We start from the raw sequence: 20,366 nt of genomic DNA, 5'->3' as shown, positions 1-20,366 counted from the left end.
TTTTTTTTTTTGATGTACTGTTGGATGCCATTTCCCAATGTTTTGTTGAGGATTTTAGTGTCTATGTTCATCAGCGATATTGGCCTGAAGGTTTCTTTCTTCTTTGTGTCTTTATCTGGTTTTGGAATTAGGATGATACTGGCTTCAGAAAGAGGTTGGGAGTTTCCCATCATTTTCGATTTTTTGGAATAGTCTGTGAAGAATAGAGGTTAGCTCTTCCTTAAAAGCTTTGTAGAATTCTCCTGTGATACCATCTGGTCCGGGGCTTTTGTATGATGGGAGTTTTTTGATTACTGCTTCAATTTCATTTGCTGTTATTGGTCTGTTCAGGCTTTCTACTTCTTCTTCATTGAGTTTTGGAAGATTATGTTTTTCTACAAATTTGTCCATTTCACCTAGGTTTTCAAATTTATTGGCATACAGTTCTTCATAGTAATTTCTTACAATCCCTTCTATTTCTGTGGTACCAGTTGTAATCTCCCCTCTTTCTTTTCTGATTGTGTTTATTTGGGTCCTCTCTCTTCTTTTCTTAATGAGCCTACTTAAAGGCTTGTCTATTTTGTTTATCTTTTCAAAAAAAACCAACTCCTGGATTCATTGATCCTTACAATTGTGCTTTTAGTGTCTATGTCATTTAATTCTGCTGTGATCTTGGTTATTTCCTTCCTTGTACTTGCTCTGGGCTGTCTTTGTTGTTGTTCTTTGAGTTCTTGCAGGTGTCGGGTTAGGTTGTTTGTTTGAAATGTTTCTATTTTCTTTACGTAAGCCTGTATTGCTATGAACTTCCCTCTCAGGACTGCCTTGGCCGTGCCCCATAAGTTTTGGTTTGTGGTGAGTTCATTTTCATTTGTTTCCAGAAACTTTTTTATTTCTTCCCTAATTTCAATCTTCACCCATTCTTTGTTTAATAGTATACCATTCAGTCTCCATGATTTTGGGTGTTTGGTTTTTTTTTCCTGTGGTGTTGGTTTCTAATTTCAGTCCCTTGTGGTCAGAGAAAATGCTTGGTATGATTTCAATTTTCTTGAATTTGTTGAGGCTCATTTTGTGTCCTATCATGTGGTCTATCTTGGAAAATGTTCCATGTGCATTTGAAAAGAATGTGTATTTAGCTTCTTTAGGATTAAGGGCTCTATATATATCAGTCAAGTCCATTTCATCTAGGGTGTTGTTTAATGCTGCAATGTCTTTGTTGATATTTTGTTTGGAAGATCTGTCCATTTTTGACAGTGGGGTGTTAAAATCCCCTACTATAATTGTGTTGCTCTCAATATCTTTCTTGAAGTCTTCTAGGATTTTTCTTATATACTTGGGTGCTCCTGAGTTGGGTGCATATATATTTATGATGTTAATGTCTTCTTGGTGGATTCTTCCCTTGAGTATTATTAAGTGACCCTCTGGGTCTCTCCTTATGGCCCTTTTTTAAAAGTCTATTTTGTCTGATATTAGAATTGCTACCCCAGCTTTTTTTTCTTGACCATTTGCTTGGAAAATTTGTTTCCAGCCTTTCACTTTTATTCTCTGATGGTCTTTTGTACTGAGGTGGGTTTCCTATAGGCAGCATATGTGTGGGTCATGCTTTCTTATCCATTCAGCTATTCTATGTCTTTTGATTGGAGCATTTAATCCATTTGCATTTAAGGTTATTTTTGATAGGTACTTATTCGTTGCCATTTTTGTACCACAGTTCCTCTCTGACTCTCTCTTTTCCTTCCTTTCCTTAAAGCAGTCCTTTTAGTATTTCTTGTAGAGCTGGTTTGTTGGAGGCATATTCTTTTAGACTTCTTTTGTCTTGGAAGCTCTGTATTTGGCCTTCTATCTTGATTGAGAGCCTTGCTGGGTAAAGTAGCCTTGGTTGTAGGCCTCTGGTTCTCATTACTTGAAATATTTCTTGCCATTCTCTTCTTGCTTGGAGTGTTTCCATTGAGAAGTCAGTAGCTAACCTTATTGGGGCTCCCTTGTATGTTGCTTCCTTTTTCTCCCTTGCTGCCTTTAAGATTCTCTCTTTGTCTTGGAATTTTGCCATTTTAATGATGATGTGTCTTGAAGTGGGCCTCTTTGGGTTCCTCTTGAATAGGACTCTCTGTGATTCCTGGATTCATGTAACTTTTTCTCTCAAGTCAAATTAGGAAAATTTTCCATCATTACTCTTTCAAATAGGTTTTCTATCCCTTGTTCTTCCTCTTCTCCTCTGGTATTCCTATTATTTGGATACTATTATGTTTCATATTATCTTGCATTTATCTTAATCCCTCTTCATTCTTTTTGAGCCTCTTTCCCCTTTCTTGCTCTTTCTGGTAGATTCTTTCTACTGTGTCCTCCAACTCACTGATCCAATCTTCTGCCTCGTTGATCCTGTTTTTCATTCCTTCTACTGTGTTCTTCAGTTCCAAAATTGTATTCTTCATTTCCTCTTGGCCTTTGCTGATGGTTTCTATTTCCTTTGTCATGTTGATATAGTTTGCGGAGAGCTCATTGTAGCTCCCCTCTAGTTTCTCGTAGCTCGTTGTGAGCTCTTTGAATTTCTTGATAACTAGTGCTTTGAATTCAGTATCTGATAGCTGACTTGCCTCTCCTTCATCTGACATTATTTCTGAGACTTCCAACTTTTCTTTCATTTGGGCATTGTTTCTTTGTCTTCCCATTGCTTATGAGACTCTTCTTGTTAGCTTCAGTTTCTTAAATTGATCTGTTCTGACTCCCTAGGTTTATGGTGTGAACTTCTGTGGTAGAATACCTGTGAAATTCAGTGGTGCAGTCTCCTGCAGGTATCTCGATGTTCTCCGCTTCCACCTACTCCTTTCTTTGTGTTTGTGTGATCAGCTGGAGGGGGAGGCAAAATGGTTTATGACAGCAGGAGAGTACTTTATGATATTTACAGTCACAGCTGATAGATAAGAGATAGAAGATCTTTAGGCTCTATATAGTGTTAAGTTTAATCTTCAACCCAATCTGCCACTTTTAAGAAAGGATAGACCAAAGATAAGTCTCTTGTTGGGAAGGGAAGGCTTGTGAGTTGTATCTAGAAAGCAGTGAGGTTGCGGGTGGTCAGATTTTGAGGTAAGGTAAGAGTAAAGAATAGTAAATAGACATAGCCTGTGAGCAAGTAGAGCCAATCACTACAGTAATAGAATTCAGGAACGTGTAACGTGGGCTAAGACCTGAGAGATGTGTTGTGAAGTATTTACAGTGGTATAGAAAATAACAAACAAACAAACACACAACAAAGGGGCAAGAGAAGTGAGGAAAAAAGCAATAAGTTTGGGGTTAAAGGAAGAAGGACTAAAACAGGAAAAAAAGAAAGGAGAGGAACAGAGTACTGAAAGATACAGCAACAATAAAATAAAAAATATATATACGATTACTGAAAAAAGTTTTTAAAAAATGTTAAAAAAAAAAAAAGCTCCTTCCTTGTTGGTTTCAAACTGTCCAATCCGGTTTTTCTGGTTTTGGCAGGACCCCTCTGTGGGCTGTGCTGTAGGCCCAGGTGCACATCCACCCACCAGCCAGGGTACCAGACTGGGGTGCAGGCGCCTGCCCACCTGACAGGCTGCCTGGGTTCCACAGGATCTGGTACTGGTCCTTCCAAGTCCTGTGGCTGGGTGAGAAGCAAGTCAAGCTGCCTTCACAGGAGAACACTTCAGTCCTCTTTCTAGTAAAAACTTCTGCAGAAAGCGTGCCTCTCATCCCAGCCCAATACTCAACCTGACTGGTTAGGACAATGCTCCTCTCAAATTTTCTGGGCTGGTAGGCTGGTGGGCTGGTGACCACAGAGAACGCAACTGAACATGGCCCCCTGTCCTTGCCACCCTCCCTGCACACCTAGGCAGACAGGTCTCTGCCACCCAGCCCCGCCTAGATGGTGAGGGAGGGAGCCAGCTCTTCCAAGGACCCCACAGCCGGCCCAATGCTCCACTGGGTGCTGGGCTCCCTATGAGTCCTCCGTGGCACTAGCCGCAGACGGAAGCCTCTACACCCCTAATGCAGCGGCAGCAGCGGCTCCGAGTTGTTTCAGGCTGGCCGAGGGCAGCCGGCCCTGCCGCTGCCACTTTTGTCTTTACTCACAGGTGCTGGGCTCCCAATGAGTCCTCTGTGACAGACACCCTGACGCTGGCCACAGACCGAAGCCTCTGGGCCCTGGAAGCTGCAGCAGCAGCAGCTCCGAGGTCTTTACACACCAGGCAATAGCTGCTGGTCCCGGCGCTGCTGCTTTTGACTTTACTCCGGGGTGCCTGGCTCCTGAGGGCAGCTGGCCCTGCTGCCACCACTTTTGTCTTTACTCACAGGTGCTGGGGTCCCAATGAGTCCTCTGTGGCAGACGCCCCTGTCGCTGGGCGCAAGCAGAAGCCTCTGGGCTTCCACCGCTGTGGCAGCCGCAGCTCCGAGGTCTTTACCCGCCGGCCAATGGCTGCCCTCCCACCGCTGGCGTCACCACTGCCGCTGCTGCCCTTGACTTTACCCAGGGTTGCTGGGCTCCTGATGAGTTCTCCATGGCAGATGCCCCTGTCGCTGGGTGCAGGCAGAAGCCTCTGGGCTCCGACCGCTGCAGCAGCCACTGCTCCGAGGTCTTTACACGCCAACCAATGGCTGCCATCAGCCTGGCTGCCTCCATCCTTATTCAAGTCCCTGAGACCCCAACGACCTGTAGCTGTCTGGTTCGTCACTGTCTCTGGTCTCTTATTTTCATAAATGCTGGGGAATTGTTGGTTGGGTAATTGATTGCGCTGTTCTTCAGTAAATGTGCAAGGACTTTTCTCCCAGGGGTACGAGAACTGGAGTTGCTCCATCCTATTCTGCCATTTTTCAGTCCTGCTTTCAGCATTCTGTTGAAGTATCTTTCTGCAACTTCATTTCTGTGGTAAGTTAGATACCAAAAGAGCTACTGACGTTATTTTCCATCAGCAAATGAGTGAACACATGCATAGGACTATGTGATCTTTGAAGGAGAATAAGCTTATTTACTAGAGTTTTGTAATGTATTCATTCAAGCAGAAACACCTAGCCTAGATAAGACATGCATGTAGAGTTTAGTACCTGACTTGGACGCTACAGGTTTCCGAATGTCTAAGGGAATAAGAACCTAACAGTACATTTGTATTCTCCAAGTGTGTTTCACTTTGATAACGTAGTAGTGAAGTGTTTGTACCCCACCAAATCACTTAGGAATGAAAATATTTCATACAAACCCGGTTTTGAACAAACACCATCTATAGTGTTGAATGCTATGTCAATTTACTCATTTCAGTAGAAGATGAAATGAGTGGTATCTCATATACATATTCTTTTCAGCATTCTACTGAAATATATTTCTTTTTTAATATATTTTATTGATTATGCCACTATAGTTCTCCCATTTCCCCCTTCATTCCCCTCCACCCTGCACCCCCCCACACCATTCCCCTCCATTAGTTTATGACCACGTGTCTCAAGTTCTTTAGATTCTATATTTCCCCTACTATTCTTGCCCTCCCCTCATCTATTTTCTACCTACCATCTATGCTACTTATTTTCTGTACCTTCTCCCCCCTTCTCCTCCTCGCACTCCCCTGTTGCTAACCCTCCATGTGATCTCCATTTCTATGGTTCCACTCCTGATCTAGCTGTCCTCTTAGTTTGCTTTTGTTTTAGGTGTGGTTGTTAATAACTGTGAGTTTGCTGTCCTTTCACTGTTCATATTTTTTATCTTCTTTTCCTTAGATAAGTATCTTTAACATTTCATATAATAAGGGCTTGGTGATGATGAACTCCTTGAACTTGACCTTATCTGAGAAGCACTTTATCTGCCCTTCCATTCTAAATGAAAGCTTTGCTGGATAGAGCAATCTTGGCTGTAGGTCTTTGGATTTCATGACTTGGAATACTTCTTTCCAGCCCCTTCTTGCCTGTAAGGTCTCTTTTGAGAAACCAACTGACAGTCTGATGGGCACTCCTTTGTAGGTGAGTGTCCCCTTATCTCTTGCAGCTTCTAGGATTCTCTCCTTCATTTTAATCTTGGCTAATGTATTATGATGTGCCTTGGTGTGTTCCTTCTTGGATCCAACTTCTTTGGGACTCTCTGAACTTCCTGGATTTCCTGGAAGTTTATTTCTTTTGCCAGACTGGGGAATTTGTCCTTTATTATTTGTTCAAATAAGGTTTCCACTCATGGCTGTTTCTTTCCCCCTTCTGGTACCCCTATAATTCAGATGTTGGAATGTTTCAAGATGTCCTGGAGGTTCCTAAGCCTCTCCTCATTTTTTTGAATTCTCGTTTCTTCATTCCTTTCTGGTCGGATGTTTTGTTCTTCCTTCTGGTCCACTCCCTTAATTTGAGTCCCAGTCTCCTTTCCATCACTATTCGTTTCCTGTGCATTTCCCTTCATTTCAATTAGTTTAGCCTTCATTTGTTTCTCTAATTTGTGACTAAAATCAACCAATTCTGTGAGCATCCTAATCACCAGTATTTTGACCTATGTATCTAAGAGGTTGGCTATTTCTTGGTCACTTAGAATTATAGGCTCTGGGGCTTTGAGTTCTTCTTGAGCCATATTTTGGTCTGTTTGTGCCTGTTACCTATGAGGAGCGGAGCCCTAGGTGTTCACTAGTGATGCTGTATGTGGGGGCAGGGTCAAAGAGGGGCAATGGAGGTCCCCTCTGCTGCTTCCAGCCACTGGGGCCTGCGCGGTCTGTCTCACTGCTCACTCCTTCACTGGTTTATCTGCGCATGAATGTGTGACTGTGGTCAGCCTGCCACCTTGCACCCTCTCTAGGTCCACCCGTTGCTACCCCACACCTAGGATCCACCCATGGCTGCCTGTGCATCTGGGTCAGGAAATCTTTCCTGCCCAACCCTGCTTCACTGCTGGCTCCACCCCTCTTACCTGTCCAGTTGAATGGTTTGTTGTTGTCAGACTTCTGTATACTTCAATTTTCTGTGTTTTGGCTGCGTTTTTGTTTACTAAAACTTTGTTGTCTTTAAACTTGGTTGTGGGATAAGGCACAGTGTTTCCACCCACCTATGCCTCCATCTTGGGGGAAATCCTGAAATATATTCCTGAAATATCGCTTCCATGGAAAGTTTCACAGGGAAAGAGCTTCTGAAGTTATTTTCTGTCAGCAAATGAGTGAACGGAGGCATAGGACAATATTATCTTTGAAGAAAAATAAGCTTCTATAGTAGTTTTCACCAATGTATTCTTTCCAGCAGAAAAGCATAGCCCAACTAAAGAATGCATGTACAGTCTACTACCTGATTTGGCAAAACTGTTTGGTGAACGTCAAAAAGAAGATGAACCCACTTTCTGTGCACTAATAGCATTTCACTCTGGCAAAAACTGATATGAATAGTCTGAACCTCTCTAAATCACTTGGGAATTGGGAATATTTTGTACAAATGGGTTTTAAGCAAGATGGTAGGCATTGATTATAACAAGAGGTCAATATACTCATTTCAGTAGAAGATAAAATAAGTGGTATTTAAGCTAACATGTACTGTTTTCAACACTCTGTTGTACTATAATTCTGAAATATCACTTTTGTAGTAAGTTTGATAGTGAAAGCCCTACTGAAATAAGTTCTTTCTCCTCAAATGAGTGAACGGATGCATGGGACTATGTTATGTTTGAGGTAGAATAAGTTTCTGTAGTAGTTTCCTCAAAAGTATTTTTTCTTGTACAAAAGCATAGGGAAGTTTAGACAAGTATGTACAGTGCACTAACTGACTTGGAAAAACCAGTTTTGTAAATATCAAAATGAAAATGAAGCTAAGAGTCCACTTTCTGTTATCAAGTTCATTTCTCTGTGATAAAATAGTAATGAATTGTTTGAACCCCTGAAAATCACTGAGGAATGAGAATGTTTCATATGAAGTGGGTTTTTAGCAAAAACTGTCTGCAGTGTTTATAATACCAGGTCAATGTACTCATATCAGTAGAAGATAAAATGAGTGCTGTGACAGAAAATATACACTGTTTTCAGCATTCTGGTAAAGTATTTTTCTGAAATATCATCATTTCAGTGGAAAGTATAACGGCAAAACAAAAACTGAAGTTACTTTTCTGTGGGCAAATGAGTAAATGGATGCATAGTACTATGTCATATTTAAAACAGATTAGCTAGCTTCTATACCACAGTTTTCTCCAATGTATTTTTTTCTAGGGGAAAAGAGTAGCCTAATTATGAAATGCATGTACAGTATAATACCTTAAATGGACTGTACAGGACTGTGAATGTCAAAGTGAATGTGAACATAACAGTATAGGAGACTGTTCTGCATGGCATGGGCCCAGACAGGACCCATGCCCATGCCCACAGATAGGTTCTCCTATGGAGAATCAGGCTGGCATTGTACCTAGGCCACCTTGGGACTAGATTTTTGCTTCAATTGAACCCTGAATTGAAGCAGCAAGTGGTTACTGTAACTTCCTAAAGTCTGTGCTAAACCTTCCAAGGATGAGTGTAACCAGTTGAACCACTTTTCCTTTTGCATTTGCAAATATCCTTCTTCTGTGATGTGATTAGCAGCATCCTCTCCTTTGTTTTCTGTTAAAAGGTAACCACCTAAAGTGAACCTGTGCATAGTAAATGAGGACCATCATGTAATGTGCCCAGAGAAGCAATAAAAACTTGTCAAGGCAAGGGTTGGGGCACTCTCCCCTTGAGAGAGTGTCCATGCTGTCCCTTTTCTTCTACAGGACTCGATAGCTCTTGTGAATTTGTCATGTCTCATCCACAGTGTCACAGACCCCACAAGCTGGGGTCCGTGTCAAACAATCAACTCTCTTTGCCCCAATTGCTTTTCTGTCTGATAAAACAATTGTGAGTTGTTTGAATCCCTCCAAATCACTTGGGAATGAGAATATTTCAAACAATGTGTGCTTTTTAGAAATCTATCTGCAGTGTTTATAATGATACACAGAAGTAGTAATTTAAGTACCAGAAGAATGTTAGAGGTGTACAAGAACATAACCACAGTTTACAGCACTTCTTTTGAAATTTCTATCTGCAGGGTTTGTTAGGCAAGGCACAGGTGCTCGTTTCAGTATGTGATGGGTTTTGGTGGTGTATGAGATCATAACTGCTGTTTCCAGCACTTCTGTTGAAGTATATTACTGACAAATAATTATTTCAGTGGTAAGTTTGATAGTGGGAGAGCTACTGAAATCATTTTTATAGGCAAAGATTCTAAACCAGATCTAGAAAGAAAACAGAAAGACATTAACCTCAAAAGAATAAAATGTCTAGTTTTATGTATTCTCCACCTCTCTCCTCCACTGCCAGATAGAAAGATTTATCTCAAGAATCTTCTCTACATAGCTTTTATGTGTTTTTTTAACTGGGTGCAAATTAGACCAACCTTGGTCACCTAGCTAGAGATGGATGCATCATCCTTTAATTAGGATGACAGCCAGCTACACACTCCCCATTCCATCTCTTGCCCAGTTATTCCCTTGTGATTGATATCTAAAAGGGCTCTCCTTTATCTATTCTAGACCACATAAAGTTAAAGATACTCCACATGATATGTCCAAATGACAGATAGGCAGACATTCTCATCAGACACTTAAGCAATATATATTCTTGACACTATTTACAAAAGGAGAAATAAAGACCCAGGGTATTGGAATACCTCCATGAATCCTCACAGAATGGGTTTTCTGAGGGGATTGGTGCACTTAGGGGCAGCTGTGGCTGCTTAGAGGTGATTGGCCTAAGAATTCCCGTTTAAGATTGAAAACAAAAAAAGAAAACACTATACCTTCTCAAAGGTGACAAGGTGACAATTGTGGAACTTTACCTTGGAGATTTCTGATTCCAATCCACTGATGAGAAAACCGAATCTAAAAAGTCTTAGGGCTTTTCTTTGAAAACACAAATTACAGGGTGTGGCAAAAATAGCACCCCCTTTTACTACAAAAGATTTTATCACAAATCGTGAGCATATAATTCTGTAACAGAACAATATCACATTCAAGCACACCACATAGCATTTCAGATGAAATGTTCAAATGAAAACTATAAATTAGTGCACCCATATTATTATGGTACCAACCACACTCAAGCAGGTGTCACTTCTGCCAGATGCTGTATTTTCAGGGATAGTTATAGTACCTCAGGATTTTGGTTTTGAATTCCAGACCAAGAACCAAGAAACATGGAGAAGAGTATTTATTTAATTATTATATGTTTTTATTTATTTATTTATTTTAGTGTTGAATGTGTATGATTGACTTTCAGTAATAATTTTATATACATTACAAACATACAATTTTATTAAACATTATCTGAATATATTATTGTGTTCACCATCCAAAGTGAAGTATTTTTATCAACAATTAAATACTTCCGCCAAGATGGAGGCATAGGTGGAAACACTGTGCCTTCTCCCACAACCAATTTTGAACACAACAAAGGTTTGGAGAACTAGGACACACCCAAAGACCAGAAAAATGGAATTATACGGAAGTCCGACAACTACAAACCATTCAACAGGACGGTAAGAGAGGCGGAGCCAGCAGTGGAGCAGGGTCAGGCAGGACAGATCCCCAGACCTAGGCGCACAGGCAGCTGGGAACCAGTCGGGGTGTGGGGCAGACTGACTGCGGTCGCACATTCATGCACAGTGAGACGGACCACACAGGACCCAGGGGGCGAACCCAGTGGTGGAGGGCTGATGGCGGTGGCACACTCGTGTGCAGTGGAACGAAACCCGTGGGCCTGGTGACAGTGGTGGCTGCGGCGCCGGGGTTGCGGCGGCAGGCGGCAAACGGGAAGCCCTCGTTCCTCTTTGACCCCGCCCCCACATACAATGTCACAACCCAGCGACTTAGTTGCCCGGCTCTAGTGAACAGTTTAGGGCTCCGATCCTGGTATGGAACAGGCACGAACAGCCCAAAAGATGGTGCAAGAAGAACTTAAAGTCCCAGAGCCAATAACTCTAAGCGACCGACAAATTGCCAGCCTCTCAGAAGCACAATTCAAGACACTATTTATCAGGATGCTCACAGAACTGGTAGATTATAGTCACAAATTAGAGGAACACAGTCACAAATTAGAGGAACATATGAAGGCTAAACTAATTGAAATGAAGGGAGGTGTCCAGGAAACCAATAGCGATGCAAAGGAAACTGGGACTCAAATCAATGGAATGGACCAGAAGGAAGAACAAAACATCCGACCAGAAAGGAATGAAGAAATGAGAATTCAAAAAAATGAGGAGAGGCTTAGGAACCTCCAGGACACCTTTAAACGTTCCAACATCCGGATTTTAGGGGTACCAGAAGGGGGAAAGAAACAGCCATGAGTGGAAACCTTATTTGAACAAATAATAAAGGACAAATTCCCCAGTCTGGCAAAAGAAATAAACTTCCAGGAAATCCAGGAAGTTCAGAGAGTCCCAAAGAAGTTGGATCCAAGAAGGAACACACCAAGGCACATCATAATACATTAGCCAAGATTAAAATGAAGGAGAGAATCCTAGAAGCTGCAAGAGATAAGGGGACACTCACCTACAAAGGAGTGCCCATCAGACTGTCAGTTGGTTTCTCAAAAGAGACCTTACAGGCAAGAAGGGGCTGGAAAGAAGTATTCCAAGTCATGAAATCCAAAGACCTACAGCCAAGATTGCTCTATCCAGCAAAGCTTTCATTTAGAATGGAAGGGCAGATAAAGTGCTTCTCAGATAAGGTCAAGTTCAAGGAGTTCATCATCACCAAGCCCTTATTATATGAAATGTTAAAGATACTTATCTAAGGAAAAGAAGATAAAAAATATGAACAGTGAAAGGACAGCAAACTCACAGTTATTAACAACCACACCTAAAACAAAAGCAAACTAAGAGGACAGCTAGATCAGGAGTGGAACCATAGAAATGGAGATCACATGGAGGGTTAGCAACAGGGGAGTGCGAGGAGGAGAAGGGGGGAGAAGGTACAGAAAATAAGTAGCATAGATGGTAGGTAGAAAATAGATGAGGGGAGGGCAAGAATAGTAGGGGAAATATAGAATCTAAAGAACTTGAGACACGTGGTTATAAACTAAGGGGGGAGAATGGTGGGGGAGGAAGTGTGCGGGTGGAGGGGAATGAAGGGGGGAATAGAACAACTGTAATGGTATAATCAATAAAATATATTTTAAAAAACCAACTAATTATTCTTACCCTCTTCTACTTTGCTTCACCCTTCTTCCCTGCTGTGATCACCATATTTTTACTTTGTTCATGAGTTCTTCTCTGCTTAATTTTATAAGCTGCTTTCCAAACCCATCTCCTCTGACATCTGTCAGACTGTCTTCAGTATCTATGACTCTATTTGTATTTTGTTTGTTTGTTTGTTTTGTTTATTAGTTTATAAATATAAGTGGATTCATATAGTAGTTGTCTTTCTTTGACTTATTTTACTTAGCATAATATACAGTAAGACCATCCCCATTGTTCCAAAAGTTACCTTTTCTTCATATTTATGGCTGAGGAATATTCAACTGTGTACATACCCTCATGCGCTCTCGTTGAGCATACAGATTAATGCAACAACCAGACAAAACACTATGTAGTTTCTTCAAAAAATTAAAAATTAAGCTGCTTAGTGAGCCAGGAGTTCCACTTCTGAAAATCTATCCGAAGAAAGCCGAAATACTAACTAGAAAATGTATGTGCACCCCTATGTTTCTTGCAGTGTTATTTACAATAGCCAATATTTGGAAGCAGCCCAAGTGCCCATCGGTACATGAGTGGATATAAACATGAGCTCTTGATTCAGATCCACTGTTTTAAATGTCTGTTTTTTGGCGAGTACTTTACTATTTTGATTATTAGAACTTTGTAGTATAGTTTGAGACTATGGAAAGCAATATCTTCAGCTCTATTCTTTTTCTCAAAATTGCTTGAAACATTTGCAGTATTTTTTGGTTCCATGCAAATTTGAAAATTATTCATTCCAGTCCTGAGAAAAATAACATTTACATGTTGAGAGGAACTTCACTGAACCTGTAAATTGACTTGGCAAGTATAGTCAGTTTAACAATTTGAACTTATCCATCACTTCACATAATTTTTGCTTTTGTTTTTTCTTGTCTGTAAACTTTTTAATGTCTTATAATATTTTTCATTATCTTATAATTTTGTTAATACATTTGTTAGTAAATTTTTTTTCTTTGCATACATTAATTCCTAAGTAGTTCTTTTTCATGCAATTGTAAATGGAATTATTTCATTTATTTCTTCTGATTATTATTTCTGAAAATTATTTCATTATTTTCTTCTGATTATTATTTCTGTCAAACATGACAGATAGGTAGATAATAATTTTTATTTTATTATTTTACTGAATTCTATTTTTAAAGATTATATTTCTTTATTTTTAGAGGAAAGGAAGAGAAAAAGAGAGGGAGAGAAATATCAATGTGTGGTTGCATATTGTGTGCCCCCTACCGGGGACCTGGCTTGCAACTCATGCATGTGCCTTGACTGGTAATCAAACCAGGGACACTTTGGTTCATGGGCTGGCACTCAATCCTCTGAGCCACACCAGCCAGAGCTACTAATTTGTTTCAATGTTTATATTAATTTTTTGGATTATCAAAGGTTTTCTATTTATAATGTAATGTCATCTGCCAGCAATGACAGTTTTTGTACATATTTTTGTTGTCTTTACATTATTTTTCTTGTTTGATTGCTATGGCCAGAAAAATACAGTACCGCATTGAATAATAGCAGTGAGAGTGAGCTCACTTTTCCTGTCCCTGATCATAGTATTTACTAAAGATTCTTATCTTATTTTTGGTGTTAGTTGTAGTTGTTCTTTTTTAATTCCTGATTTTATTCTTTTGTGTTCTTCTTCCTTTGTGTGATAAATATTATGGTTTATCAGTGTTTTTATATTTTTAAGCAACCGTCCTTCATAGGTATTGAGTTTCCCTCTCTTTTAAATTTCATTATTTTCTGCACTGATTTTTACTGTCATTTTCTTCTTTCTTTTTATTTTGTTTGCTTTTCTTACTGGCAAGTTTAAATTTTTTTCTGGGATTTTTATTTTTTACCCTTCTGATGATACTGTAAAGATGAACAGGGGTTTTTTTACAACTATTTATGATGCATCTCCAATATGGTAAGGTTATTTCCTTTTCATTTGTATGAAGGAATGTTTTTGTTGCTTTTTTTAACTTTTTCTTTTCTCTGATGTATTGTTGTGTAGAAGCATGATGTATAATTTTCTCATAATTTCTGTTGGTTTTTTGTTTTCCTATACTTGAATTTTAGTTACCACTGTGCTCAAAAAACAATATTGATATAATTTTAAATGTTTTGCATTTGGAGGGTCTTGTTCTGTCACTTCATAAATTATCTATTTTTTAAAATATTGCATGTGCACTAAGGAAAATGTCAAAGTGCAATTTTTCAATAAAGTGTTCTAAAAATATCTGTCAAGGCAAGATGATCTAACATGGCAGTTAATGCCAGTATTTTCTTACTACTTTTTGGAACACAATATTTTTTTAAAAATATACACTTTCCACATTTAACTAGAAAAATAAAACTGTAGGGTCATTGCTTTGTTGCACTCAATATTACTGGTAAAGGATTCAAAAGGCAAACTTGCTACTTTCAAGCCACATCATCTGTTTGTTGTAATTTCAGATTTGACCTGAAACTATTCCTTATCAATCCACATCATCATAGAGTTGAGAAAGAAAATTCAAGGAGAGATGGGAGAGAGCTGAAAAAAATGGGGAGCTTTTATCATGTGTTCTAACCAGGTTTTCACAGCTGAATTTGTGCACTAGAACTTCCACAGAGTCTGGCTTCATGCCCTCTGTATTGCATGGGTCAGTAATGGTGAATTTGAGGGTGAAGGGCACCAGGACAGGGCAGGCAGTTTTATTGGAAAAGAATAGAAGGTCGACACTTTAGGACAGGATTGGGTTACATTTAAATTTCTGCCAGGTCCTTCTCATCAACAACTCAAATTCTTTTCCCCCAAAACAAGTTTTTGGAACTATGAGGCATTTCTGCTTGACACAAAGGTTACACACTTTTCAATGTCCAATGATTTGTCATTCTGGCCATAATGTACACAATGTTTCCAGATGCAGAGAAGATTATAAAAATAACATCTGCAACTAAATAGAAACGTGACTTCAGATAATTTCTAATGTGACTGTCTCACCCTCTGATTAAAACTTAGTTTCAGGCTTGTGTCTGCATCTTTTATTGAGTTATGCTGCATGTTACAGAAAGTAACACAAGTATCAGGTGTTTTAAATACTAGGTGCATGAATGAACTCCATCCAAAATAACTCCAAGTGCTCTCAGTGAGCCTGGTGTTTCTCTGCTGCTTCCAGAGTTCTCTAATCTGTCACACCAAAAACCAAAATTGGGACCAGATACATGCACCACAAACTTTGGACAGGTTTATTTCCATGAGCCTCTCCAAAATCACAATGACCATAGGCCAGTAACAAAGAAGGCTTGTCATAGGGGAAGGAAAATTCACAAGATGAATAGACATAGTGGGTCAAGCAGTATATTTCACAGTCTGGGGCTCAGAGAAGCACCTGCTGTGTCTAATTCAATCAAATCTATTCAAGGTTTATCTTCTACCGTCAACTTGTTTAGAGAATCCAAATGAATCTCAGAGTGATAAGAGGATATTTCAAAGACAGAAGCTGGAGGTGAGCTATGTCACCTTGTGCTGAGGAGCAAAATAGTGCTCACTTAGTAACCAGTCTCTATAAGGTATTTTGGATGTTGTTGAATGTCAGAGAAGTTAACAGGTAGGTCATGGCAACAGTGGTTCTGCATGAGCAGATGGTATTGTGGACATTACAGAAAACTCTGGTTTTAGGTTTTCTGAAGGTCCTTCCAAATGCAAGCCTCAGCCAAAGCAAGTTGAGCTGCTCTCCACATTAAGAAAAATCAAACAGAACTTAAGGAATACCACCAGAAACCACTGAAAGAACCAGTATCTGGTGCTCACCCTGAAGTGTCCAGTTTTTGAGGGACAGGAAAGCCTGAGCTACAAAAATAATCTGACTTAGAAAACTACAATTTGAGATTAGTTATTTGAGTGTATTCTTCAATTATTTCCTTCAAAGCATTATGGGGGGACCTCTGCCAAAGATGGAGGCATAGGTGGAAACACTGTGCCTTCTCCCACAACCAAGTTTGAACACAGTAAAGGTTTAGTAAACAAAGACACAACCAAAGAACAGAAAATTGAACTATATGGAAGTCCAACAACAACAAACCATTCAATCCGGACTGGTAAAAGGGGCGGAGCCAGCAGCTGAGCAGGGTCGGGCAGGAAAGATCCCCTGACCCAGGCACGCAGGAGCCAGGGTAGCAGTGCATACCCAGTGAGGGTGTGGGGCAGGCTGACCGTGGTCACACATTCGGGCACAGATAAACCAGCAGAGGAGTGAGCAGTGAGACGGACTGAACCAAACAGGCCCCAGCAGGTGAACCCAGTGAGTGCGCAAGGTGGCGGTTGCACATTCATGCGCAGTGAGACAGACCACGAGGCCCCGGAGATGGGAGGCAGCAGAGGACACCGCCACTGCTTTCCTTTGACCCCGCCCCCACATATAGCATCACAACCCAGTGACTGAGTTGCCCCACCCTGGTGAACACCTAGGGCTCCGCTCCTCATATCTAACAGGCATGAACAGTCCAAAATATGGCTCAAGAAGAACTCAAAGCCCCAGAGCCGATAACTCTAAGTGAAAAAGAAATAGCAAACCTCTCAGATGCACAATTCAAAATACTGGTGATCAGGATGCTCACAGAAATGGTTGATTTTAGTCACAAATTAGAGAAACAAATGAAGGCTAAACTACTTGAAATGAAGGGAAATGCACAGGAAACCAATAGTGATGGAAAGAAAACTGGGACTCAGGTCAATGGAATGGACCAGAAGGAAGAACGAAACATCCAACCAGAAAAGAATGAAGAAACAAGAATTCAAAAATGAGGAGAGGCTTAGGAATCTCCAGGACATCTTGAAACGTTCCAACATCTGAACTATAGGGGTACCAGAAGGGGAAAAGAAACAGCCACGAGTGGAAAACTTATTTGAACAAATAATAAAGGATGAATTGTCCTGTCTGGCAAAGGAAATCGACTTCCAGGAAATCCAGGAAGCTCAGAGAGTCCCAAAGAAGTTGGATCCAAGAAAGAACATACCAAGGCACATCATAATTACATTAGCCAAGATTAAAATGAAGGAGAGAATCCTAGAACCAGCAAAAGATAAGGGGACAGTCACCTACAAAGGAGTTCCCATCAGACTGTCAGCTGATTTCTCAAAAGAGACCCTACAGGCAAGAAGGGGCTGGAAAGAAGTATTCCAAGTCATGAAACCCAAAGACCTACAGCCAAGATTGCTCTATCCAGCAAAGCTTTCATTTAGAATGGAAGGGCAGATAAAGTGCTTCTCAGATAAAATCAAATTTAAGGAGTTCATCATCACCAAGCCCTTATTATATTAAATGTTACAGGGACTTATCTAAGAAAAAGAAAATGAAAAATATGAACAGTGAAAGGACAGCAAACTCACAGTTATTAACAACCACACCTAAAACAAAAGCAAACCAAGAGGACAGCTAGATCAGGAGCTGAACCATAGAAATGAAGAACACATGGAGGGTTAGCAACAGGGGAGTGCGAGGAGGAGAAGGGGGGAGAAGGTACAGAAAATAGCATAGACAGTAGGTAGAAAACAGATAGGGGGGAGGGCAAGTATAGTAGGGGAAATATAGAATCTAAATAACTTGAGACACATGGTCATAAACTAATGGAGGGGAATGGTGGGGGAGGGGTGTGCAGGGTGGAGGGGAATGAAGAGGGGAATAGAACAACTGTAATGGTATAATCAATAAAATATATTTTTAAAATAAAAAAATAAAATAAAATAAATTTTAAAAAGCATTATGTTACTTGAGGAAAACATACCTATTTGAAAAAATGTCATTACTCCTTTGGTGGTGGCTAATTTCTTGCATGCAGACTGACATTGAATTTATCATGCTTTTAAATTTAAACCACTTTTGTGTTTGGGTTTCATTCTATCACAGTGGTTCTTATGTGCACTTTTTTCAATGATACTTTGAGTCATCTGTCAGGTATTTAACAACAAAACTGATGTGCTTCCTTCTGAGTCATCTCAGATTCCTTCCCTGAAATAGGCTGTCTTCCTGAAATCTTCAAGTATTTATCCCTTTTCTAAGTCTGGAATCTCCAAAAAGAGAGCATCACAATTCAGTGTAAAGCCAAACAAAGAACAAGCAGTATCTTTATTTAAAATTAACATTTTCATTGTGTACATTGTTCCTGCACAATTTCTCCAAATTGGGGGCAAGTGACATTCACCAGATTATTTCCATCAGGGGCAGATCAAGCCTCACAGCATAAAGGGAATGTGGTTCACCCAGACCTTAGAGGGTTCTCAATGCTGAACTGTAGGACCATGAGCAGCCAGCTGATGATACCTGTATGCTTCTCTCTTCTTTTTTCTATAATCAGGTTGTTTGACTTGTATTTTCTCAAAGGTAGAAGGGAGACTCAGATTTGGTAGCATGTGGAAAAATCCATCACCTATTTATTTTAGATGAAAGGCTTATGATGGGAAATTTTGAAACCATACAAGAAAAACAAAACACTGCCACATGCACAAACATGAGTGACTCTACATGTAGTAAACCTGGTGCTACATGATATGAGCCCAGTCATCAAAGATGACAGAATATGATTCTATTCTTATGCCATAGCCAGAAGAGTGAAACCCTAGAGCAAGACAGCAGATTGGGTGGTCTGGAGTTGGGAATGGGAGAGTAGTCATGTTGGTGACTGTGGTGTTTTGTGAGGTGGGGTAGGATGAGTTGGATGGGGTGGGAGGGGAGTCCAGAATGGAGGGAGAGCAAGAAAACCAAGGAAGCCATGTACTTAATGACACCGTGAATGGGTGTAATTCTGAGTGCTTTGCTGTTTTTTTTAAATGTTTTCTCTTCCCAGAATCCAAGAAAAAATAACCTGTAGAGTTAAACAAGGGTCAGCCACTACACTGCCACTGGAATTTTGCAGAAAATAAAAATGAAGGCAGGGGGAAGAGTGGGAAGGAATCACATATTTACATTTCTGCAGGTACCAGGCAACAATATCCTGAAAGTGATGTGTTGTGACCTCCTTTCACATGTACATGAAAGAAATTTATATCTGAGATACTTCTATGCGTTATTTCAAATGTTATGAATAAATGAAAACAATGGCAATGGCTTTTATGAATACCTACCACGAACCTCTAAAGTGTTTTCCAATCTCCACTGCACAGTAAGCGTACCCATCTCCCCTCATTCCCTAAAGCCCTTCCCTGTTTTCCTCCATCACCCCTCCACATCTCCTGGTACTCTCAGCCCAGTCATGTGGTCGACCTTTATCCTATGGAAGCTATAAAAGTGACTGCCAGTCCAGGGGGGACTAACTACTGGGCTCCATACTGAGCCCTCCAGGTTGGAAACATGGCCAGCCACTCAGCAGCTAGGCCTATTCTAGTATCATGGCAGCAGAAGGGGACTTTGGAAACTTTATTTTCTCTCTTCCTGTCTCCTCCTTGCTCTGTCTCCTCTCTGTCCTTTCTTCCTTCCTTTTCTGTTCTAATAGAAAAGGTTCTGAGAAACTGGTTCTGAGATGTTCACCATGTCAAAAAATGACTCCTCCCCTATGCTTCTACAGTGGCAAGGTAAGTTCACACAAGTTTGGTAAACTTGGAAAAGTCACACAGGGCTCCCACCTGGGGCAACTGGTTCTGTGTCAATTTAGAAATTTCCTCAAAGGAAGGGGTCAACTGGGTACCTTTTGTGAGCAGAGAAACTTGACTGGAGTCGCTTTGAGTTGTAGTAGCAGATACCATTGTGAAACATCTGTAAACGATAAGCAGTAACAGAAATGGTAATCACGGCAGTAATATGATACATGGTCATGTGTTTACTCTTTTTTAAAAAGAGAGGTGTAACTTTAATAATCTCATCATAAGTTTGCATGGTGACAACTGAACATATTTGGGGGGCTGACTGCACTATAGGCAAGGTAAATGTCGAATCACTGTATTTTACATATGCAAGTAACAAGCTGTTATATACCAGCCATATTTGCAAAAAATAAAAAGCGAGTTGATCATAAGCAAGTACAGGTCAACCCTTCCAGTTGTCCTGGGAGATGCGGGGAGCCACTCTCTCAAGAGTCCTGCAGGTCAAATCTCCAGAACACAGGCGGAGCGCTGATGCCCCGCACCACCTGCACAATCGCCCTAGTGCCGCTAGTGCACTGGAAGTCATCCTCCTCCATCACCATTACCAAATCACCTCCTTCGTGGCTCTACAGGAAAGAAACTTACAAGCGGC

This window comes from Sturnira hondurensis, unplaced genomic scaffold, assembly GCF_014824575.4.
Source record: "Sturnira hondurensis isolate 20B ecotype Veracruz unplaced genomic scaffold, ASM1482457v3 Scaffold0004280, whole genome shotgun sequence".
Classification (NCBI taxonomy): Eukaryota; Metazoa; Chordata; class Mammalia; order Chiroptera; family Phyllostomidae; genus Sturnira; species Sturnira hondurensis.
Note: the sequence above shows the minus strand (reverse complement) of the source record.